Source organism: Alligator mississippiensis, chromosome 1 (assembly GCF_030867095.1).
Source record: "Alligator mississippiensis isolate rAllMis1 chromosome 1, rAllMis1, whole genome shotgun sequence".
Classification (NCBI taxonomy): Eukaryota; Metazoa; Chordata; order Crocodylia; family Alligatoridae; genus Alligator; species Alligator mississippiensis.
The window spans coordinates 27,836,993-27,862,034 of record NC_081824.1 but is presented as its reverse complement, the minus strand read 5'-3'; the positions used below and the strand labels follow the sequence as shown (position 1 = coordinate 27,862,034).

The 25,042-nt window shown below is 44.9% G+C and overlaps 1 long non-coding RNA gene across 1 annotated transcript; it reads right to left on the bottom strand.

Moving 5' to 3' along the window:
* Positions 1-5,054: 5,054 nt before the first annotated feature.
* Positions 5,055-23,879, bottom strand: LOC132249945 (uncharacterized). The gene is made up of 4 exons (XR_009461488.1): positions 23,696-23,879; positions 21,603-21,685; positions 10,050-10,176; positions 5,055-6,909 (listed from the first exon to the last, which is right to left on the bottom strand). It is a non-coding gene; the product is annotated as an uncharacterized LOC132249945 (long non-coding RNA).
* Between the last annotated feature and the right edge of the window lie 1,163 nt (positions 23,880-25,042).

Genomic DNA, 25,042 nt, shown 5'->3' with positions numbered 1-25,042 from the left:
TCTGGCCCCATCCAGTCTAGCAGCACATCGATGGTGCAGTTGAAATCCCTGCCCATGAGGAGCAGGTCATCATTCTCACTGGCATTATGTAGGAGATCACCCAGGGTCTCTAAGAAGGTTACCTTCTCTCTCCCCTCAGTGGGCATGTAGACGCTGACGAGGAGCAAGCTCTGGTGTGCCAGTGTAATGTGAATGGTTGGGCGGGGATGACCTCTTGTGCCACTGCCGAGTCGTACTGCAGCTATGGTGGCAGGAGGGTCACCACTCCTGCATTGAGGTTGGTGCCATGGCTTAGAAACAAGAGGCCTCTCCAGGCAGCATGCCAGTAAGCTTGAACGTGCACATTGCTGTGCGTCTCCTGGAGGAAGGAGATTGCCAGTTGGTTCTGTTGCAAACCCTCTGGGACAGCAGTCCGCTTTACTGGGTCCCTGCAGCCATTGGTGTTTAGTGAGGCAATTGTGGTAACTGCCATGAGCAGGAGAATAGAGAGGAAGGATATTCAGGGTACAGGTGGGAAAGGAGGTGATAGAGCAGGGCAAAACCACAGAGACAGGGGAAGGCCTATCCTTGTCCTACCCTATTCTGTGGATCTGCTTCAGCCCCACACCTCCCTCACCTGGGTCACCAGCTTCTCAAGCTGGAAGGCATGTTGAAGCATACCTGGGTCCTGGCGCATGAGCCTCGCCGTGTCACTGGTGGCGCAGACAAACCGCACGGGGTCTGGGCACCATTGCCGGATACTCTCTGCCACATTCCTTTGGCCTTTGGTCTGCTCTAAGAGGTCGAGGAGGCCTCTGTAGCTGGGGGCCACCGAGGGGGCGTTCTCCAGCAGGAGCTGGATGTTGCTGACTGAGAACTGGCGGGGTTTCACTCTGGGAGGGGACCTACCAGTGAGGCCTTAATAGCCAGGCTCCCTAGCAGGCCCCCCTCGGTATCTGGGTCGAGGACCGTCTCCAGGAGATCGATCCCCATCCTCTTTGGGGGCAAATGTCGTCCTGCTCCCGGGGCCACTTGTGGCGCTCAGAGGGCAGGCACTCCATCTCCTCCTCATCAGCCTCAGTGGGCAAGGGAGAGGGCAGTGGGGTGGCGGGCCCCTCTGCTGTCTCCTGTGCCTGACGCTGGGGAGGCAGGCACTCTCTCCCTGCCCTGTCACTCACAAGTCCCACGAGCTGGGATGGGGGTGAAGAGTTGCCAGACATTATTGGGGACACCCTCAGTCATGGCCTGAGGTGGTGGGGTTTCTGGGGTGCCAGGCAGGGTGGGGGTCAGGTTCCCTGGCTACATTTTCCCCGGCACTGTCATAGGCAGCCCCCAAAGGGGCAGGGGCTCCTTTAGAAGCTCCCTTTTGCCTCTTGCTCTTGGTTTTCTTGAGAGCAGGTGGCACTTCCCCCGAAGGGGGCGGACCAGGCTGCTTGGGGTTTGCCACCTCTGGGTCCACCACCTCGACTGAGGCAGGGGTGGAGGGAGGTGTAGGGGAGGTCTCAGTTGTTCCACCTGACGGGGCTCCAGCACCTCAGATGCTAGCCACCCTGGGTGGAACTGGGATGGGGAGGACTGGGATGACGTCCCAGCCCCTCCACCAGGTGAAACCCCTGCACTGGGTGGGGGGGCAGCCCCATCAGGTGGGGGGAGGGTGGAGGGAGGCTGAGAGTGGGACATAGTCACCCCACCCAGTGGGGTGCCAGCGCTCGGGGTACCAGCTGTCCCAGGGGGCAGGAGGGGGCCAGGAGGATTCCCCAGCCTCTCCAGGAGGCAGGGCATCAGCCCCAACAGGGGGGGAGAAACCTGGGAGGACATCCCAGGCCCCCCCTGGGTGGCATGCTCACATCAGAGGGGTCGATCCCTCTGGATAGAGCAGGGGTGGAGGGGGCTGGGAGGATCCCCCAACCCCACCCTTTGATGAGGCTCCCATGCCAGAGGTGGACACACCATCCTCCTGTGCGGGTGCAGCAGACAGTGCTCCAGCTGACTGTCCCAGTGGGCACTGGGCAGCCAGGTGAGAGCTGCCACTGCAGCAGCGTTATGCATTCCCGCCCTGGGAGAGGTAGACCACATAGGGCCTCCTATCCACCACAAAGTTCATGGAGAGAGACAGGGTGTGGGTGCCACCCGTGAGGAGCATGAATGCCTGCCTGTGAAAGGACAGGACATGTCTGAGCCTGGGGTCCCTACTCCCCATGGTCAGCCTGTGCCTGGGGCTGGTGAGGACACCATAGTGCTTGAACGCTTTGGTGAAGTCTTGGTCTGGCAGGTGTGGGGGTTCATTGGAGGCCACCACCCACACTGCCAGGGTCTCCAGGGACATAACCAAATAGTGTATGCCTGAGATTTCCAGCCCCGCCACACACACCTCCCTCACCAGACTGGGAGAGCTCAAGTATATGATGGGCACTGAGTTTACCCAGGAGGCATACCAGATGCTCTGGCATTCCACCAGGTCCACCAGTGCTCTCCTAGGCTGGTCTCTCTTGCTCCTGGAGCTGCTTGCTTGGCTTGGGGCTAGTTTAGAGAGCCCAACCTCCATGTCAACTTCGTTAGGCTCAAGGAAGTGAGATGTGGGGGGAGGGCCATTGGACACTCCCACCACCTCCCCTACCCCCAGGTCACCTCTGACCGCTACAGAGTTTGGGGGGGGGGGGATGCTGAGGAGGTAGGTAGACGGGGGGGGGTCCTGCTCACTAATCTTTGCTTTCCTCAAAATGGTGGGGAGGTCATGAAGGGATGATGAGGCCTTCTTAGAAGACCTCTTCTGTTGCCAGGACTTGCCTTCCCAGGAGGAGGCAGCAAAACCTCCCCAAGGGGGGAATAGAGGCAGGGGGAAGGAATGGCATGGGCCAGGTCCACCACTGTGGAGTCACTCCAGTGAAATTGGTAGTGGCTGGGAGGAATCCCCATCCCCACCACTCGATGAGGCTTCTGCGCCAGAGATAGATAAGCCACCACTGGGTGTGCTACAGCTGGCTCCACCTTGACTGGCTTCTTCTTCAGGCACTGGGTAGCCAGATGGGACCTGCTGCCACAGCAAAAGCACGAGATGTCTCCAATAGTGAAGCAGACCTCATAATGCTACCATGAAGGACATGGAGTGGGGCAAACCCTGACCCTCCCTGTCAAGAAGCATGACCATTTGCCTTTAAAAGGACAGGACATGCTGGAATTCAGGAATCTTGCTGCCAAGTAGCAGTCTATGGACCAGCCCTGTAGCCATGCCATGAGGGCTCAGGCAGTTGATGAGCTCATTGTCTGAGAGAAATGTGGGGGCATTAGAGGCTACCACTTGAATTGCTGATGTGTCTAAGGGCATCACAATGCAAAAAACACCCCCAACAGACACCACAACATCATGTGCCAAAGCAGGGCTGCTGAGGAAAACAAATGGGACCGAACTCATCCGAACAGCATAAAGGACATTTTTGCAGCCTACTAGTACATGCACAGCAGTGGCATACTCCTCCACTCCAATGGAGGGAGAGACCAAAGCTCTGGTCCAGAGGGACAGAAGCCCCAGCAGTGGCCCGCTGGGAGCTGCCCTCAGCCATTCCAGTGAAAAAAAGTGTTGACTAGGCAAGGAAGCTCAGGGGTGGAGGATGGGCAGCCCTCTGGCCGGCAAGGAACAACGAATCTGGAACAAACAAACAGACAAACGAACACCAGCGGGTGGAGAAATGCGAGCAATATGGCAGGAGAGAGAGGGGAAAAGAATAAGCCACAGAGCAGCTACAGTGCAGGTGAGGGCTAGGAAGGGGAACAAAAAAAGAACCAGAGGGAAAGGGAGAGGAGGGGAGAGTGAGGGGGGAGGGTGGGTTACTGCAGGAGTAAGTAAGGGCTTAAAAAAATGGTGAAAAGAGGTAAGAAAAAGTATGAAAAGTAGGGGCTTGTGGTGGGAGATGCGTCAGACTGTCTGGGGGAGGGAACAAAAATGAAGCAAGAGAAGGAGAAAGACTCGCAGAACAGGCGCAGGCTCCCAGAGCCCAGAGGGAACACATCTGTCAGCGGCCATTTTGAAAAAAAGCAGGAAAGAAGGTGACTTATTTCTATTGAAAGAATCTCACCTGGCTGCTTCAACATTTCTAAATGTGCTGTTTTAGAAAAAAAGAGTGTACTGTTATAATAAGGAACTTGAACATTTCAAAGAGTTAAGTTTAGGCATTCAAGGTTGGACTGGGGACAGCAGTAAAATGAAGTCATCTGGGAATGATATTTCATGAATCTATGTGAATCTATCACAACAGGAGATCCATAGTTGAGTCATATTTAAAAAATGCATGGTAAAAAAATGTGAGTGTTTCCATGCTTCTGTGCTAGAAATACATAAAAAAAAAAGATAAATAGATGGGCCTTTCCTCTTCGCTCCCTGCCTGCCAAAGAGTGCTCATTAACTCATCTTCTGAATGCTGGACCAAATTTTCAGTGACATTAATGACTTCTTACTACAACTGCATAAACAGCCAATGTTTCAGTTCACTGGCCATCCTGAAGAAGGTTGGTTTTGCTCACAAACACTACAGAACTTTCTCCTTCCAGGAGGAAGATTGTTTTAATCTTAAATTATCTCCAACTTTAAAAAAAAACCGAAGGAAATTTTGAAACAATCTTTTCAAAATTGGGGTGAGGGCATCTAAATGCATTTTTAAGCACACACAATTAAGCTAAATGAACAGGACTTTTCAAAATATGTTAGCGATGTCACATCTACATGTTTTGCTTAACATCTCCCCCCGCAAAACAAAATCAAAAGGAAAAAAAAAACCCAAACAAACCCTTCAACTCTTCTCCCTATAGTGTTATAAAGTATGCAGGAAAGAACCATAAATCTCATGCAGTTGTCCAGAGGATCTAGTTGCTCAGGGACAGTTAGTTCTTACAGGCCAGAAATATCTTTGCATGCTTCCAAAACAGGAGAAGGAAAAAAATGCTTAAAACTACTTTTATGCCTATATTTGTATTTGTCCCATATTCCAGAGCAACACAACTGAGAATCAAAGCTATAATTCCTAAATGAAAGATGATGGCACTCATATCATCTTATAGACATCAATAGATTTAATGAATAGATTTTGAGAAAAAATGTTACAGTTTTAACAACTGGCTTCATTCTCAACATTGGAGTACTAGTGGCAGGGAGCTATGGTTTATGTTATCCCATCAGTCTTTAAACAGAATAGTTAGTCAGTAAAAATTCCTTCTTACAACACTATTATAAAATGCCATATTGTTCCAGATTTGAGAGAATTGAGTCAGGGAGTTAATTAGGAATAGCTGTGATTGGGGAAACAGCTTCAGAGATGGAAAGCTGCATTCTCTACAGTGTGTTCAAAGGCTGAATCCTTCCCACCTTCCACTCCCCCTTCCCCTTTCCTTCCAAAAAAGGAAAGAGACATAAAGTAGGAAAGAAGATGGGCAAATTACAGGTTGTTCAATTCTCATTACTTTTTTCTCTAATTTCTCACTAGACAAATTTTAAAATAGATGCTGCTAATATGAATTAAATGGTCAGTATGGACCAGACAAGTCATGGTACTTAGATCTCTTTAAAATGTGTATTTCTCTCATCTATTCTAGTAAAAAAAAAAAAGACCATTAGACCCATGTTTAGCTTTCACAAAGATAGCTGCCTAAAAATGACTGTGATTTCCCAGTCGAGCAAGTGATTCCCCACCTCCATTGCTGAGCCTCTCTGCAGGGAGGTAAGCACTGTAATACATAAACTAGTTTTTGAAAGTGGATGTCACTCAATTTACAAAAGTTATGGAAAGGTGTCTCAAATCTAATGAGGGGGGCCTCGAGGCCAAAAAGCCTGGGAACCGCTGTCCTGGATCTTTCAGCTCCCGGGTAGAAGAGTGAAAGCCCAGGGTCACTCCCCCCTGACAGGGCTGCCTTTGAACCCAAGCCCTAAGAAGGCCAGGCATTAAACAGTCAGAAAGGCAGGAACTAAAGAGATAGCCAGGAAGGCTTCAGGCAGAAATCCACCAAAGTTTCAGAAAGATGATTTTGTCTAAATGGAAATTTTTTTTCTGGACAATTGTAGAACAGCTTTGTTATTGACCCAAGCTGCCCTGCTTTCAAGTATAGATATATTCAATATGAACACTGTACTGTATGTGTGATGCGTCATCTGAGAGGCTATTATATTCTGGGACTTCAGTATGGGGCACACAATAGGGATCGTGCAGTTGCCACAGATGGCTTTGAGACCGACTGGAAGAGTGAAATCTTCAAACACGCTTTTGATTCAGTTAGGAACCGAAATTCTTCCGGGGGGGGGAGGGGGGAGGGAGGGAGAGGAGAGTTTTGTTGGCACTTTCATAATATCCCCTCCAATAATAGCACTGACTTTGGCTTTTCTTGAGAAATTTCACTTTCAAGCAACTGATCAACAAAGGCTCTAAAATAGGAAAAAGGAGAAAAGGGTGGTGGTGAGAACTAAGGAAATTAGTGAGTGCTCAATCCCTCTTTGCACTGAAGAACAGCTGTGAATAGACTAGCCCCAAGCCACGTCTGCCTGCTTGCTGGTGTGTAAACAGAAGCTGAAATATGGATATTTCAGATAGGCATAGGTCTGGCTATAGAGAAAATATATTTCTATCCCAGAGTAGTGCACATAGCATGTTAAAATTGGTTGATTTTTCAGGTGGGGCAGTTTGAAGGAAGTACCGTATAAGAAAAGGTCACTGCTGACATATATAACTCCACTGGCTCCTGGTCTACAGCAGTGAAACTAACCATTATTTCCTCTACTACTGAGGCTCCTATGGTATTTATTCTCCTTTATACCATGGCAGCATGAAACCTCAGTGAAGTAATTCCAGCTCCAGCAGTAGTTTCATCATTTATTTCTTTAGCTGTTCTTAACTTTGATACCAAGGTAGCCATGTCCTGAAAGCAAATACTTCCTAGTCATATCATGCCCTGTAAATGAAGAAATAAGGTAATAATTAATATACATATATGTTTTCAGGTTATATGAACAGAATGGTCTTCCAGACTTTAAGTGTGCTTTATTTTACACTTTAGAGTGTATACAATGTTATGCTGATCTGACCCCAAGGACCATAGAAAACTTATTTAATATAGTGAAGACCCAGACCCAATAAACACTAGTAATAGAAGACAAGTGCAAGTGTTTCTTTTAATTAAAAATGCAAAAAAATGCAAAAGAACCCAAACAAACCAAGAAACAACTCCCCAAATCTATTTACTTATTTTACAATGTGGTGGTTTTGGGTACTCTGCAATGGCAAAAACATTGGCAACAGTACTTCACTTCATTTTCTCCCTTTCCCCCCAGATTTACACAAAGTAGATTTGTGTTGCATTTTGATAAATGCTTATGTTCATGAGATCCCACATTCTCTTATGTTTTCATAATACTTCTGTCCCTATTTACCCTGAAATTCAGTCATGATAATCCCTTTGTCATCTTTATGTTTCACATTAAAAATAGCAAGAAGAAAATGAAGGTTTAGCTTATTATCCATATGGCATGTGTAGATGAAATATAGGGATTAAAAAACTTGCAAGAAAAAGAAGCCGACATATTGTTGCAATGCCTCAAGTTATAATGAAGAGCAGCAACCTCTAAACAATTTTAAGTGTGTGTGTGTGTGTGTGTGTGTGTGTGTGTGTGTGTGCGCGCGCGCAGGATTTATATTGTATACTGTTAGATGAGAGGAGTCTACAGTACTTGGCTTAGAAAATGTCTAACACATGGATCTTATTAAAGTATACCTCACTCTAACTGTGGCTGAGCAAACAAAAGTAGTTCCACATGGCTGATAAAAAGCCTGATCAAGAAAAGGAAAGAAAAATGTTTCTACTTGCCTAGCTGCCTCCGGAAAGCTGCAGATCGAAGACTGAATTATTTTGCCTCTACTGAAGTGTATGTAATCACTGAAGTCTGACCATATCTCCATTCAAATGAGAGGAAAAAATGTCAGATGTATTCAGATAAACAAAGCCCAGTGATTCTGCCTCTAAATCTAATGAGAGCAATGTCTATACATGCAGGCTTGAAAGCTTTGCCTCCACTTACATCTTGCAATCAATATTCTTCCCATAACTCTATGCAAGTAAAGGATTTGGAGGATTTGTTTAGATGTCAACTTTGTTTAGAAGAAGGAGCTGTACACACTATGAACATTTACTTTCCTTGCACTAATTATAATAAATAAATATAATAAGTATTTCACATGTACAAATTTACAATACAGCAACCATGAAAGATTTCAAAGTCTTTACGAGTTTATTTTCTTGGAACATTATTTCTCCCGTCACTGAAATATATCTACTTCTGGAATGTAAGCAACACCTGTTTAACAGCACAATACCATGCTACTCACAGTTTAGGACAGCAGTCTATTTCTGTATTGAGTGAAATTATGGCTACACGCCTAATATATCTGTGATACTTGTCAGAAAGTTGAGTAATGTTGAAGTATGCTAGGGTATGAAAGGCAGAGAATATATCTAATGTTTGTCAGTAACTATATGAACATATACTTCTTCTTACATTAGACAGTCATTTGTATGTGACCAAATGTTCCTAAATATAGATTTTTATAAATAGGGAGGCACCATGAGATTAGAAAACAGCAAGTGTCATGCAAATGTTCCTGTGAAAGAGAAGCAATCTTGGGAATGATCATCCCAGGAGTAGAACATTCTAACCCTATAAATAATAATATTAAAAAAAAAAGATAGAGTTACTAATCATTAAAAAACAAATATCAATGCCCATATTCACCTGGAACTTAATTCCTAAAAATGTCATTAAAAATCCTGGAAGTATTTGTGGAATAAATCAAGAATAAACGGTATTGGGATATGAGAGTTTGGAGATGAACAGAAGTATGAGCAATAGGCAGGGTAGAGTTTATTTAGCCAAGAAAATTAGATTTATATTTTTGTGAACAAAAGGGACACTGAAATATGTCTCCAAAGTACTCTTTGTATCACTTCCCACCCTCTTCCATGGGAAGTAGAAGAGGTGTTAGGTATTATCTCCTGGTATTATTAGTGGCTCTGGGTTCAAGCTACATGAGAATTTCCATACCTCCCTGCTCCTATTCCTCACTGTATCTATTCCCCACTCATTATAGTTCATTGGCAGCTGTGTCCTGTCCTCCTTTGGTAGTCTTTTCCTTCATCTCCCATTTATCCTTTACTGGATGGGTGATCCAGTATTTGCCTCACATTTGCATTTTGCCTCAGACACCAGAGTCTGCAGAGGTATGCTACATGAAGTCAAGTAGGTGGGTAGTTAGGGGAGCTTCACTGCTTCCCACTGTTCCTTTGCAGTCCATTACTTTTTTGTCTCCTCAAGCTTCCTTCTATCTCTTCATAATGATGCCAAATATTAAAGTAATAGAAGGAAAGCTCTGAAAACATGGTTCAGGCTTTTCTATTTAGTAGCAGAAGTATCCCATTACCAATGCCAGAGAGTCTATTTCTCACTCCCCTCCAAATACACAGGGGAAATGTCAGGGCAAGCTTTAAACTCTCTGCTGAATGTAAGGAAATCCCTGTTCTTTACAGCTCAGTTATTGCACAAGCACCAGCAGGGTAAGTTTCTCCACTCTGCTTCACCAGAGTCCCTCAAATCATATGAAGGTACCTTCTGTATGGGCAGGCACATCTGCCCATATATTCCCATTAAGGAAAGAAAGAACACATACTAGTACCTGGGATACTGGACAGAACCAACCAAATAATGAAAAGGAAAGCCATTCATGAGCCCGTGATTCACTGCTCACTTGACAGTATTTGTCTCAAAGCTGCCATAATATATCTTACTGGCGGTAAGGTATGCCTTACCTAATACTTTGTCACACACATCTTAGAGTGAAAGTGAATAATTTGCAAGCAAACTGAAAATGGTAATAAATACCAGCAAGGCATGGCAGGTGAGGGCAAGAGAGGGAGGGTACCCAGAAAGCCAGAGCAGGGCAAGAGTTGTGAGGCCACCAGGGGGCATCAGGGTTACCCCAGGGACTCAGTCCTCTCATAAGCTGATAGTCATTAAAGGCAACACGTCTACTGGTAACTCTCACCATGTTTGCAAAAGGGAACCAGACCTTGAAGCAGTGTTTCCTTTTTTTGATTCTACTACTGCTCTTCTATCAATGCTCTCTTTTCTGGTGTGTTCCTCTAAGGCACCCCAATTAATGCTTTTGTGTCCTGCAGTTGGAAAAAAGGATTAATAGGCCATTCAGATGATGGGATATTTCCTGCTACCTGCCTGCAGGAGGTGCTACAAACTGAAAGGTCTAGTGAAACAATCCCATTTGATTTTGCTTTCAAAGTCACCAGTGCTGTTATCATCATTGGACCCCTAGTTTTAATTCACCCACAGCAATCCTTTCAAATGTATACTCCTGGAGAGAACATATTATCATTTGCAGAAATCAGGACAGATCTGCAAACAATGAAAGCCAATATTTTTCAAGTTTTGGTTTGATAAATATTCTTCAATCAGTTCTAGGATGACTAAGTAATAAAAATAACAGAGATAGAATCTATACATTTAAAGACATAATTTTAAAGACAATAGATACTTAAACTTTTATGATGCCTCCTAACAGCAAGTTGAAATCTGATGTAAAATCAGCAGTCAAATAAATGTGTGTGAAATGTACAGGCCAAACAAAAGTAAGAGACACATTTTCAAGGAAGTTAAAAATAGCAACATTCTTAATTAGAAAAATACTTATAGAAAAGTTAGTTCCCTGGTAATAGATTAATTTATTTAAGCCCTTATGGTTTATCAACGTATCAACCAAGAATAAATGGAGAAGGAAAATGGGAATGCAGAAACCAATCCTCCCTAAGAAAGAAAAGCTGCAGCAAGGGCTTGTTTCACCTTTTTAGGCATGTGTATGTTTCTGGACAGATAAAAATAGCAGGACAGGACCAGAGGGAGATTTAGCTATATTCATTGTGAAAATGATTGGCATTCTCCATCTGAAACAGTCAGTTTGGAATCACTGATTAATGTATATTTCTTTTTGAGTGAAAAGGTATTAGTCTTTGATACTGCACTCAGTCTATATATTTGAGAAATAACCTAACTGTAAATCCTATGACCTAATAGTAAATAATAATATTCCACCACACTTAGAAATGATAATGAAGCCATACTAAGAGTGAAGTATTCAGGACAGCAACAGCAAAACTGCAAAGCTGCTTAGCTAATACTAACACTACTCTCAGGGGTTTATATCTTAATTTAAATGTACAGAAACCTATATGACTAATTGGTGTATTTTGTGCTTGGTATATTTATTTGACTATTCTCAATCAGCACACTCATATTTCTTTAAAAAGTACAGAGGTCCACACTCTGAAATTACTAACTTGAATGTACTTCCATGTACACTGAACTATATTATTTATGCTTCACAAGCTTATCAAAAACTTTCCCCATGTTTATCCCAAGTTACTTGTTGAGCTTGAGGCTGTCCAAGGAAGGTTGGTACACTCTTCTGGTCAACTTTTTACAAATAAAAACATGTATCTATAGGGAAACATCTTTATCAATCCTATTTGGGCTTAAAATGGGTGGTCATATGGGGCAACTATACATGTGACAGACCTCTGCACCAATGTGTGCTAATTATCACACATTGGCGCAGACTCAGTTAATGGAGTCTGCTGGAGCATGCTAATTAGTGTGCTCCAGCAGACTCCATTAATCGAGTCTGCTGAAAAATATACTTGATTCTATGCTGCTCCAACCCTACTTATACACCCCTGGCATTAGTTCTACTGAAACAAGTAACATTGCAGTGATGAATGCAAGATTAGGTTCCTGTTCACAACTATTAGACAATTTCAGCCAGTAGAAATGAAAGCAATGGGGCCAGTTGTTTAGCCAATGTAAAACTGAATAGATTAAATTAAAAATGGAGCTAGATTGACACCAATTTGTGATAACTAAGAATCTGGATCACTTTATTTTGACATTCGGGAAAACACAAAATGAAGTTTTTGCTCCTCTGACATTCCTCAGGATTTATCCGCATCCATTTACCTACTTCACCCAAGGCCATGGTTTCCAGGGAATGCTAGTACATTACCTGCATTGCAGGGCAAAATATAGATTAAAAAAAAAAAAAATTCAAATCCAAGAGAAAAGTGTGTTTTATATAAACAGTGCTTGATCATTGCGGTACCTGAGAAGCCATCTTTTGTAGAAGGCTGACATTGACAAAGAAATCCAACATTGCCTCAAATGTGTATGTCCAGCCTTCCGATACCTGAGGAAATGGGTGTTTGAAGATCATGACATCAGATCCAAAACCAAGCTCATGGTTTATTAAGCAGTTATTAACCCTACCATAATGTAAGGAACTGAGACATGAAAAACATAGAGGAGATGCATCTGAACTTGTTAGAGAAGTACCATAAATGTTGCATGTGGAAGATCCTTCAAATCCAGTGGGAAGATAGATGCACCAACATTAGCATCCTCTTGCAAGCAAATACCAAGCATCAAGGTGTTGATCATCCAGCTTTGCTGGGCTGGCCATGTCACCCAGATGTCTGACTCCAGAATCCTAAAGCAAATTTTATTCTCCCAGCTCAGTCAAGGCATAGACTCAAGAGGAGAGAAGAGAAACTACTTCAAGGACTTTATAGACATTAGGGCTGGAAGGGACCTCGGAAGATCATCGAGTCCAGCCCTCTGCCCCAGGGGCAGGAAGTCATCGGGGTCACAGGATTCCAGCAAGATAAATATCCAAATTTCTCTTGAAGGTGTTCAAAGTAGGTGCTTGAACCAGCTGTGGTGGCAGTCTATTCCAGACCTTGAGGGCTCGGACTGTAAAGAAGTTCTTCCTTATGTCCAATCTGAAATGGTCCTGGAGGAGTTTGTGACTGTTTAACCTTGTCATCCCTTTGGGCGCTCTGGTGAACAGCCAGTTTTGCCAACAGGTGATCATGGGTTACCAGATCGAAGGCTTTTTTAAAGTCAGGATATATGACTTTAAACAGATCCAGATCCTGGTGAGCACCTCTGATAAATTTATAGGCAGCCACCACCTCCCCCCTGAGTCTGTGGTTTTCCAGGCTGAAGAGTCCCATAGCTCTCAGCCCCTCATCATAAGACCTGTTTTCCTGCCTTCTGATCATGTGCATGGCTCTCCTATGGACTCTCTCAAGCTTCTCCACATACTTTTTGAATTGTGGAGCCCAAAACTGGACGCAGTACTACAGCTGCGGCCTCGCCAAGGCCAAGTACAATGGGAGAATGATGTCTTAGGATTTGCTTGAGAAGCATCTATGGATGCAAGCCAGTGTTTTGCTCGCTTTACTAACTGCAGCATCACATTGAATGCTCATGTCCATCTTGTGGTCAATCATGACCCCCAAGTCCTTTTCGTCTGTAGTGTTAGCCAGCATAGCACTGCCAAGCCTATAAGCATGCTGCGGGTTTTTCTTCCCAAGGTGGAGAACTTTGTATTTTTCAGTGTTAAAACACCACAGGTTCTTGTCTGCCCATTTTCTGAGCCTGTAAAGGTCTACCTGGATTCCCCTTCTATCCTCAGGTGTGGACGCTTTACCCCAGAGTTTGGTGTCGTCAGCAAACTTGGCCAGTCCTTAATTGATACCAATGTCCATATCATTAATGAAGATGTTGAATGGTGTTGGCCCAAGGACAGAGCCTTGAGGGACCCCACTGGTCACAGGGCACCATGATGATTGACTTCCATCTACCACCACCCTCTGGGTCCAACCACAGAGACAATTCCCCAACCAGCAGATCGTGGGGAAGAGGAGGCCGCAGTTGGCCAGTTTCGCCAAGAGGCGATCATGGGTTACCAGATAGAAGGCTTTTTTAAAATCAAGATATATGACATCAATCTCTTCTCCCTTGTCCAGGTGATAGGTTGCTTGGTCGTAAAAGAAAATAAGATTGGTCAAGCAAGACCTACCCACAACAAACCCATGCTGGCTATCCCTCAGGATGCTGCCATTGGCCAGTCTGTTAAGAATGGCCTCTTTGATAATCTTTTCTAAGACCTTCCCCAGAATAGAGGTCAGGCTGATAGGCCTGTAGTTTGCCAGATCCACTTTCCTCCCCTTCTTGAAGTTAGGCACTGCATTGGCCTTTTTCCAATCGTCAGGCACTTCACCAGAGTGCCAGGAGTTCTCAAAGACCCATGCCAGTAGCTGAGCTATGATGCTTGCCAGCTCATTGAGTACCCTGGGGTGTAAACTGTCAGGGCTGACTGATTTGAAGGTGTCCAGCCTCTCAAGGACAGCATTGATGGAGGGTAAGGAATCCTCCTCAACCAGGCATTCCTGTCCTGTAATGGGCAGGGTCGCCCCTTGGGACTGGTGAAAAAAAAATTGATTCAAAGTACCCATTTAGCAACTTGGCTTTTTCCTGGGCATTGGTTGTCAGTTGTCCCATCTGGTTTAGTAGGGGTCCCATGTTGCCCTTGCTTTTACTCTGGCTCCTTACATATCTAAAAAAGGACTTTTTATTGTCCCTGATACTTGTAGCTAGTTGGAATTCAGTCGCAGCCTTGGCTTTCCTGGTTTGCTCCCTGCAGGTCTGGACCAGTGCAGAATATTCCTCCTTGGAGGTGGATCCAGTCTTCCATCCTTTGTAGGTCTTTCTTTTTAGATGCAGGAGGTCCGCTAGTTTCCTGCAGAGCCAAGGGGGCTGCTGTGCCCTTTTGTTGCCTTTCCTTCAAGATGGAATAGACTTAGCTTGTGCATCCAGGATTGCTCCCTTGAGGAGCAACCACTCATCCTGAACTCCCGTCCCCTTTGGGTCATGGTCTCTTAGGGCCTCGCCTACAAGCCTCCTGAGCTTGTCAAAGTCAGCTTTCCTGAAGTCGAGGACTTCTGTATTGCCGACTGACTTGCCAGCTTTACGGCGGATGGTGAAGGTGATCAGCTCATGGTCACTGTCAGCCAGCTTCCCTTCAATCATTGGGTCATCCATGCATGGGAGAAAGCTTTGCAACTGCTCTGGTTTGGCTGAGTGCTCTTCCCACAAGATGTCAAGGTAGCTGAAGTTTCCCATAACAACCATGCACCTGGTGCATGTAGCTTCAGCCAATTCCTTGGCGAACTCCTGATCAAGCTCTTGATCCTGGGTAGGAGGTCTATAATAGACTTCCACCATTGTGTCCTCTGTGCTGTGTTCCCCATGGATTTTAACTCAGAGGGTCTCCAATCATCCACCCTGGGTGCCAATATTGGCTTTCAGGGATGCATAGCTTTCCTTGACATAAAGAGCTACACCCCCGCCCCTTTTGTCCGCTTGATCTCTCCTGTACAGGGTATAGCCGTCTATACCTGTGGTCCAGTCATGGGTGGAGTCCCACCAGGTCTCCATTATTCCTATGATGTTGTAGACCAACTTGAAAAAATGCAACATCAGCATCAACTTTTGGAAGACTGTTGCTCAGGACTGAAGCAAGTGGAGGAAGAGTCTGCTGCAAAGATCTCAGTACTTGAAACCTTATGACAACAGCAAGAGATGGAAACGCAGGAATCATACAAGCAGTATATTATGGACTGAATCAAAAATCCAGAGCCACCTACCCCACATGGAAACAAACATGTGCCTGAGTTGCAACAGAATCTGCTGATCCCGGATAGGCCTTGTCAGCTATCTTCAGATCATGGAAGTCAATCATCCTTGACTGCAAGGGATTGCCAAGAGTTTGATTGATGGATTTTGCTTGTTTGCTTATAATTTCAAGTGTGATGGTAAATTTACTGTAGCCCAAATAAGGTCAGTGAAATGACAGCAGTCCATTTGCTACCAGACTTATAAGCTATGATTTTACATTTTAAAAGTGAATTTGAGCTTGGCCTAATGTTTTATTAGGAAGTTATAAAAGGATACTGTAAGCAGTTTTTTTAAGTCTTTTTAAAAACCCTCCTAACAGGTATTTCCTTTGAGAGGTCAAATTTACACATTGGAAGCTTTGGACTTAGACCACCAGTTCAAGGACTAATGAGCTTGCTCTCTCCTCCTGTAGCAGGCATAGTTTGTACAGCTGCTGTTTTGGGAAGTGTTCAATAATCTTTCATTATGAAAAGGCATAAATACTCACTGAAGCCAAAAAGTCATTTTTGGATATACACTGCTTCTTTGCTTTGGCATCTAGACACTTGAGATGCAAAGAAGAGGCTGAAAGTTCTTTTGTAGAATGTTTGTTAGTTTCCACATGCAAAAAAAGTCACAAAATTACTGTGTTTGATTTTGATTCCTCAGACATAAATCCCATCAGTGAATTGAAAGCCATGAATATGAGAGTCAGCAGGAAAGTCTGGAATTATATAGGAGCCTAATAAATAGGGCAGATAAACCTATCTACTTAAAAAAAGGACTTGCTTGGAATTTTACCAGCAGTGACCAAAACTATACCGGTTTTCTAATTTCCTCCCCACCTCTATAAAGCCTTCAAACTTGGTCTGTTTTCAACAGTGGAAGCAGAAGTAATGAAAAGTCTCAAGAAATATTTTCATATTTCTGGCCCACCTAGAAGTATGGTGCACTGGAAACTTTCTCTTTGTGAGAAATGTATTTCCACTTTGTAACCCAAATAGTTAAAAAACCCATAGGGGCTCTTCTACAGCTGCTTTTGCTAATGGAGACTGTAATTTATTCCAAAGCATTTTGGAACATGTCCTTCGTGTACCCAGAAGTTGCAAACCTGTAAAATACTTCACAAAGTAAAGGTCCTTTGTGCAAAAATACTTCTTCTTGCATAGAGATCAGAGGAAAAGCCAAGTTTCTGGGTGCTTCTCCAAACTGAACCAAACCACTCAACCTTCTGAGGGCTTTTGGCAATTCTAGTGCTATGGTGGGTTTAAATAGACCTCTCTCCTTAAAGATAATTAACTCCCCATGTAATCTGTGATTCTTTAGACAAGAATGTTTCTTCTTAATTTTTCCAGGCATAGTCATGTTATCTGGACACAGCAGGAACTGGGAGGGCAAGTTAATCATTATTTTCAGATTTTGAATCACCTTGACAGGTGTTTGAACCAACTCCATTAGAATCTAATTGTAGAATATAATACATTCTTCTCCCTATTCGCACAAGGAACTCCCTTTAACATGTGCCTGAGTTAGTCATCCACAGCAACAAGGATATTTAAGTCTCACTCCTGCTATAAAGGTTTTTACTGTAGAAATGACCTACACTATAGGGGGAAAAAGAACACTCAGTCTAACAGTTGAAAACTACATTATTCCACTACCATATGTACATCTAGTGTCTGTGACTGTTGCAACTGCATCATATTCCATATTTTCAAAGCTTTATATTTTGTAAGTCAAATTATGGTTTTTCCAGCCAATTTTGATAAGAATGATGAATTTCAGTAGCTATTGACTTGCTGTTTGAATAGGTTTGACACCACTGACATAGATTATTTTAAAAAGAAAACCCATGCCGTGCCAGCTTCTTAACGAAATCCTAATTATTACAATCAATTATAGATACTAAAATCTTGAGAATGGCACCAAAAGTCACTTTCTAAGCAGGAAAAAGACCCCAAGCCACAATATTTCCATCCTATGCACTTAATTAAAAAAAAAATCCTATTAGTTTCAGAGTATTGGACTTCTCATTTCTCCAAGTCAGTCTGACTTAGCCAATTCATGACCAACTTACCATGCATTTGTTTCACTTGTCTGGAGGGGCAGAAGGTCTAACAGATTTATTCTAGATTAGCAAACTACATTATAAAATAACTTTGTGACATATAGCTGTGATGTTCTTTAGTTTGGAGCAAATTTCGATATGTGAAAGGTTTCCCTTTCACTCCCATGTTGAACATCCTGTGGAAAAGTGCTGACAACACACACAACTCCCTTCTCTGCCCCCATGTGCTATTAACACTAATTACAATCACCAATTACTGCGGTGCTGCAAAAGACACAACAAGGTCAATTGCCTCTGCTATCACTAGACATTCTACTTAGTCCAGAATCCATATTAAATTGGAAAAATCCATTAAATTAGAAGTCTCCCATGGATCCAATTTAAACCCAGTGATTCTTGCAGTAAGATCTACCATTTAATGGGGACCATAAGTCTATGTAATTGGGATGTTTCAATTTAGATGTTCATGCCATGGAGGGACATGCCGAGACCTACTGTAGACTGGTCTTGTTTGCTCCTCAGCTACCACACTTTAGAAAAGCATAACTTATTCACTGTGCTGAATCCCTGGTAAAATAAGCACTTAAGCACATAGTGAGCTTTAAGGATATGACTAGTCCCTCTAAGGTTCATGGGGCTTGGATCCAATGCTCTGGCCCTAGCTATAAGCCAGTGTACACTATGCCTGGCAATGTGCTGTCTTTGGCAGTCCCTTCAAGCCAGAAGGGAATTAGACTTCATATCCAAGCACCAGATGCAAACTCCATAAACTTTGTACTTTGCCCCCTTTCTTCTCCCTGTCTTCATCCCAGTTTTAAACTTCTTCATATCTCCCCACCCCAAGAAACCGCATGTATCATTGTCTTACCCGTTTACAGGTACATGGTAATAATCATATATAGCATAGGCAATCACTAGTCCTCTGGATAAGGGGTTCCCAACATTTTTTTGTAGAGGACCAGCAAATCACAGACCAGAAGTGACAGCGGACTGGCAAACTGTGGGCCAGCAGTGACTGGAATACTGTGGGCAGGCAGCCAACCCTTTTTTATACTGACTACTGTACTGACTACAATATAAAAAAGGGTTGGCTGCCAGTCTGCAGTATGCCAGTCACTTCCAGTCTGTAGTTTACTGGTCAACAGTCACTGCCGGTCCAGTCCAGCAGCCAAACCTCCCGAGGACTGGCAGCCAACTCTTCATGGCCCAGCACTGTTGGAGTTGGGAACCCCTGCTCCAGATCATGGTATGTGTAAGAGATCTAGTTATGTGATTGATGAATCTGCTTGTGGCTGACAAGTCCAATTCAAGAGCAACACAGATTGTTATAAGCATTACAAATCCATGTGTTGTCTGAGTTGGAATCCAAGTTTCCAGCATGCTGCTTCCTTCTTTCTTGCTTTACTCTGAGTCAAAGTAGCTTCATGTTGAGCTGCACCTAGTGCCAGACATTCCCTCCAGATTGGATGGGATTCTTTGCACTCCTCCCAGATTTCTATGTTGATATTAGAATCATAGAAAATTGGGGCTGGAAGGGACCTCCAGAGGTCCTCAAAGCAGGACCATCCCAAAACAGATCTTTCCAGCCAAGGCTTTCTCAAGCCAGGTGTCTCAGAGCACTTAGGTGCCCTGCTACTTTGAAGAGTGGAAACTGCTAGGGGAAGAGCCCTAGCAGTGAGTAGGGAGCCCCAGCTGCTGGTTATGAGGGAAACCAGAGTGAGGTAGTGGTCCAACCCTGCCAGCAGTCAGCTGACCAGGAGGGGCAGGGCCTGGCTCACATATAAACCCCAGGGCTGAGGCTAGGATGGCTGTTTCCTGCCAGCAGCCAAGGGGGAAAGAGCTCTCCCAGAGCAAGCAAAGGGAAGAGGCCTGACTGCAGGTACAACCTCTGATACTGGTGAGAAACGAAGCACCCCTGGTATGGCTTGTAAGATGTTATAGCTGGGCAGCTTGAATTTATGTTATAGCCCAGGGGCTTGTGTTTTGTTTGCTGTTTAAGACCGGTGGTTTGGGTGAGGCTATGAGGGGAAGGAGGAGGCCTCATAGGGGACCCATGGCAGTGTGGGGAACCTGGCACCAGACAGGGCACAGCATGGGGGGGTTTACCAACCCCAGCACCAGAGAAGGCGCAGTGCAAGGTAGGGGGCTAAACTATAATAAGACCCAGACCAAACATTGTCAACTCCCTCTGCGAGGCTTGGGGCATGGTAAAGGGGAGGTTGGAGCCACACATAGCCCATAAGGCTAGGGTGCCCCAAAACACCCATTGCAGAATGGGACCCACAAGGGGTCCAGGAGCTGGCAGGGTCAGAGTACAGCAAAACAGTGTCCAAGAAGATGTAAAGGCAGCCTCTCTAATATACATTTACCAACAAAGACATGGCGGGAAAGAATTGATGGTGCCCATTGGGCCAAGTTGACACAGTAAAGGGGCCTTGGAGAGAAGACAGCCATCCTGCAGGACCCCATGTTGTGACACCAGGTATTAAAAATCTCCATGGATGAAGACTCCACCACCTCTCTAGGTAACCCATTTGAGTGCTTCACCTCCCTCCTAGTGAGAGCTTTTCCTAATATTCAAACTCAACTTCCCTTGCTGCAACTTGAGACCATTGCTCCTTGTTCTGTCATCTGCCACCACTGAGACTATTTAGCTCCATTTTCTTTGGGACTACTCTTCAGGTAATTAAAGGCTGCTATCAAATCCCCTCTCGGTCTTCTCTGCTGCAGACTAAATAAGCCCAATTCCATCAGTCTCTCCTCAGAAGTTATGTGCTTCCCCACCCTAAACACTTTCATTGCCCTGCACTGGACTGTCTTCACCTTGTCCACATCCTTTCTACAGTGAGGGGCCTACAATTAGACACAGTATATTGTGGGGAACCCAGATATGTTGTGCCAAAGTTACCTAAAGTTGTTCATGTTGTGGTACCTCCATAGAGGGGAACCTGCATTCTAGAGCTGTCTCAAATCTCAGTATACAAAATATTCTTGGAGATCCAATCTCCTATTTCTTGACATGGCTGAGCTATTGTAGCTTCCTTTTCTTGATAGCAGTTTTTAAGTGTGTGAGTCCTCCAGCACCTCTGTTTGGTATCTTGTCTTCCCACTTTATTTCCAGGATCTTATGTAGGCATCTCATGCAGAAACTGTTCAGTCTCCTGATGTGTCTAGCATACAAAGTCCTTGTTTCTTGGCCATAAAGCAGAGATGACAGCATGCAAGTCTCCTAGAAATGTAAGTCACTAAAGTATAGTGATGGGCAAGACAGCCAGTTAGCATTTCTCTTTTGATTCTTCCTCACTACTAATAACTTAAGTCTAGGTGCTGCTGTGACAAATAGTGAACAGAAACTGCTCAGAAAAAAAAAAAAGTTCTTTTACAAGTACTGAAAGTTAAGTTACAATGAACAAGAGCATTGGGATTTAAAAAACAAAAAACCCACAAAACCCAAAAGGGTTAAATTTGGGCTTCAGGAGCATTCATAGCTAGGGACCTACCTAAATTGCAGCAAAAGTTCACAGTGCAGCAGTACCTTTAATCTTGCTCGTTTCACCATGTGCCCCTCTCTCCCCCTGCCATGGAGTGGCTGAGAGACAATTAATGCTGTGGTTTCTGCGGGGGGGGGGGTATGGGTCAGAGAGAGAAAGATTAAAGGCACCACTGTGTCACAAACTTCCACCATGATTTAGATAAGTCCCTCTCATAGCAATGATAGTAATAAATATGGTATTAGTCTTGGAGGGCATTGTGACTCAAATGCATAATTCCTTCCTTGATTCTTCCTTGCTCCTGGAACACAGTAATTCACTTCTGATTTATATCAGCAGTAAATTATGACCCAGGTTGGCTTATCTCCTGGGGACATTCCTGCCCACAGTTCACTTGCCTCTGCCATCTGCTGTATTGGAAAGCAACAGTAAAAGCAAGGTAAAATAAACCTATGGAGTAAGCTCTTCCACTTACTGCTTTGTCCCTGGAGCATGATACAGGTAATTCAAGAAGTGTAAGGTGGGCACTTATTGCTGTTACTTCCTTTGTATGGGCACCTAGGAAAGAAAGTTGGGAAGTTTACAGTTATGTTTAGAAAGAAGAAAGTTAAGCCAGATCTGAATCAAGTGAATAGCATAAGAATTGAAAAACATTTTGTAGCAATGAAGAAGTACAAAGATGTACAGTAAAAACACAGATTTATTCAGAAAAGTAGCCACATTGAAGATGATTGTAACAAGATAACTCTCAGGGCTGGGCACCAGGCCGGCCCACCTCCCTTTCTGGGCAATCTAGATGCTTAGTCTCACTTGCCATGTGTAAAGGGGGGCCTTCTCAGGGCCGGTCTCAGAGTGGCCCACCCATCTGTTCCTGGGCTAACGGCCTGAGTTCTCTCCTGCTATGCCTTGATGTTAATTGATTAATAGATGTAATTAAGCGGGAGGCTGCCCACTTACTGCCCTGATGTCAGGGGGCGCTATCTGCAGCTTCATTCCTCCCCTTCACCGGAGCCCAAACCTTGCAGATGGCATCTAGCAGTTCTCATCATCACTGGCCCCACACCAGGCCCCAGAATCCTCCCATCAGTACCTTTCCCTCCATTCAGGTGGCCTACCCTGCCTTCATTCAGGCTATCTAGCTCCCTGAAATGATTTACCCCTCTTGGGTGTGGTCCCCCGGGACCTCTGGCTACCAGCCCTGGCCCACCTCCAGGCCATTCGGAATCCCAGGCCCTCAGCTCTTGGGCATTCCTTGCGGTGGGCCCCTGGCCCTTTTGACGGTCCTGGTCCTGGCCCTGACCCCAGCATTGACCAGTTGAGGGTACTTTCTTGATCAGGTCTGAGTCTCTAGCCCCTCTCTCTTTCCTGGGGTCTGCTGTCTGGGTCCTACAAACAAAAGGGTTACCCACCTGGTGGTGGGGGCTAGGGGTTAAAGTGCCCCAACCTGCCTTTCACTGGGGTGGTAAATGGCCTGGCATTTCCTGGGGGCTCCTGTGCCACTGAGAGCCCCACCAGAGCACCCACTCCTGGCAGGGTGCAGTTTTAGGTCATACCCAGGACCAGGAGCCTCCTTACCATCCCTTACAGCTCCCCCCCTTACCTCCAGATGATATCAGCAGCCCTCCAGCCAGGCAATGTTGTTGCCTGGCCCCCAGCATCAGAACTGCCCTGTTTATTTGGGCAGCACTGAATCTAAAATGGCTGCCCTAATTGGGCACCTGACAGCTGCTGCCTTCTGGCCCTTAAAGTGGCAGGCACAAACAGTGCCCTGCCACACCATGCCTTGGTATAAACAATAAATTGCTTATATTTAAGTGGGAGGCTGTCCATTTTTTTTAAAGCCAGATGTCAAGGACATTATCCATGGCTCCATACCACCCCTACACCATGGCCCATGCTTCACAGATGGCATCCATAATTGCCTAGTGCCTCACATGAACCCATGGTCCAGGGTCTCACCAAGACTCTCACTCTCCCCTGGAGCACAACACCACTATACCACCCCACTGTGTTCTTAGACTTTAACTCATGCCCCTCACTGGGACTCCCTACTCTAATTGTACTGGTCAGCTTCAGTCCATCTTCAGGCCCTACTCTACAGTGCTGCCAGCTATGACTAGGATAGTCAGCATATGGTGCAGCTCTTCAGACCATCTTAGGCACTACTCTACACTACTGCTGTCTGCCACTACTCCAGACTGCTTCTGTGCAGTACTTCAAGCTGTCTTTAGGCCCTACTCTACACCACCACTGGATCCCTATTACTCTACTCTGTCTCCTTGCTAGGGTCTCTGAGCCTCAGGCTCACCAGGTAGGTGATCTACCTGGACCCTATTAACTCTGCCTACAGCTGTGCAGACTTCAAGTGTCTATTAACATACCTGGACCCTTTGGGGCATTACTCCCTCTTGGGCGTCAGGTGCTTGTTGACTTACCTGGACTCTGGCCCCACACGGTGGGCCTAGGCCTCTGCAATTTTCTGTTAGGGTGTTCTCCCCTAGCTTTTCCCCTCCATAGGGTAACCCACAAGGCAGCTGGGGCTGAGGTTTTCTGGTGCCCCATACTCACCCTTCACTGGGGAGGCACACGTGGCATTTCCTGGAAGCTGCTGTGCCACAAACAGCTCCACCACACCATCCAGCCCAGCAGGGCTAATTTTAGGTCATTCCCAGGACCAGGAACCTCCTGCCATGCCCATAGTTCCTTGCCCTGTCCTCCAGGTGTTCCTGAGCAGCAGCTCCAACCAGGCAATGTCCTGCCCCTGACAGCTTGCAGCAACTGCTGCTTGCTCAAGCCTGCTTTTATAGCTAGCAGATAACCTCTCTTCCCCAATCAGGCATTCTCCTGGTGCCCATGTGACTCCTTATTGGAGAGTACTGCCACCTGTAGGCTGTCTCTTCTGCCTACCCAGGCCCTTTGAATGGCAGGCACCACAAGGCCTGCTACAAGCAGGCACCCAAAGGTGCCCTGCCACACTGATAAAGAAAACCTGTCAGAGTTAAATTAATCATGGGGATAAATGTGAACACCTGAGTATCTTGAGGCAGAGAGCAACCACTTGAAGATGAGACATGAAAGACTCTAAACCATTTTTAATCATGTTAACAATTTATTATTCAACCATGATAGCAAGGTGCTGAGAAATATTTAGCTCCTTTTTCCCATGTGGAGAAGGAGAGTTCACATAGGCCTTGTCATAACTGTCCTAGCCAAAATTCTTCTTCACTCCCAAATCTCTTATTTTACAATGTGGAGTAATATGACGGATTCCTAGCCCAAGGCCAGGAACTTTGCATTTCTGTGGAATTAGCAAAAATGCTAATTTGGGCATTTGCTTCTAGTGAAGGCTTTTTAGGCTAGCTGAGGCTTCAAGGCTATTTGAGATGGTGTCAAATCAGAAAACAAAAGAGGCACCTGTCACTAGTCCCAAGCTACAAAAAGAGATGGCACTTGAGGAATTGAAATTATTATTATTTTTTTGACACAGGGAATCCAACAATTTAAAAGGACAGCAATAGGAACAATTAACATTAATGACCTTCTAAATAAGAACAAAAAAAAAGAGAGAGAGAGAGAGAGAGAAAATATGGTGGTTTCTTTCCAGGAACTGCTCCAAGATGGGGGTGGGGACAGATTTAGATAAATTTCCTGATCTGCTTCCACCAAGGCACTTGAAACAATGGGATATCAATGTGTAAGGGCATTTTGGAGGCAATGGGATGTACAGATTTGACTACACCTCTTCCTCTTCAGTAAGGTTATGACTATAATGGCCATGAGGATCGTATTGACCAGACTGGATAGATTCAAGTCTCTGTATGTAGAGCAGGGGGTGGAGATAAGGGTGCAGGGGCTAGAGTTTAACAGGAAGAACAGTCAAAATGATACTCCACACCCACTGCTGACTATTAGTAC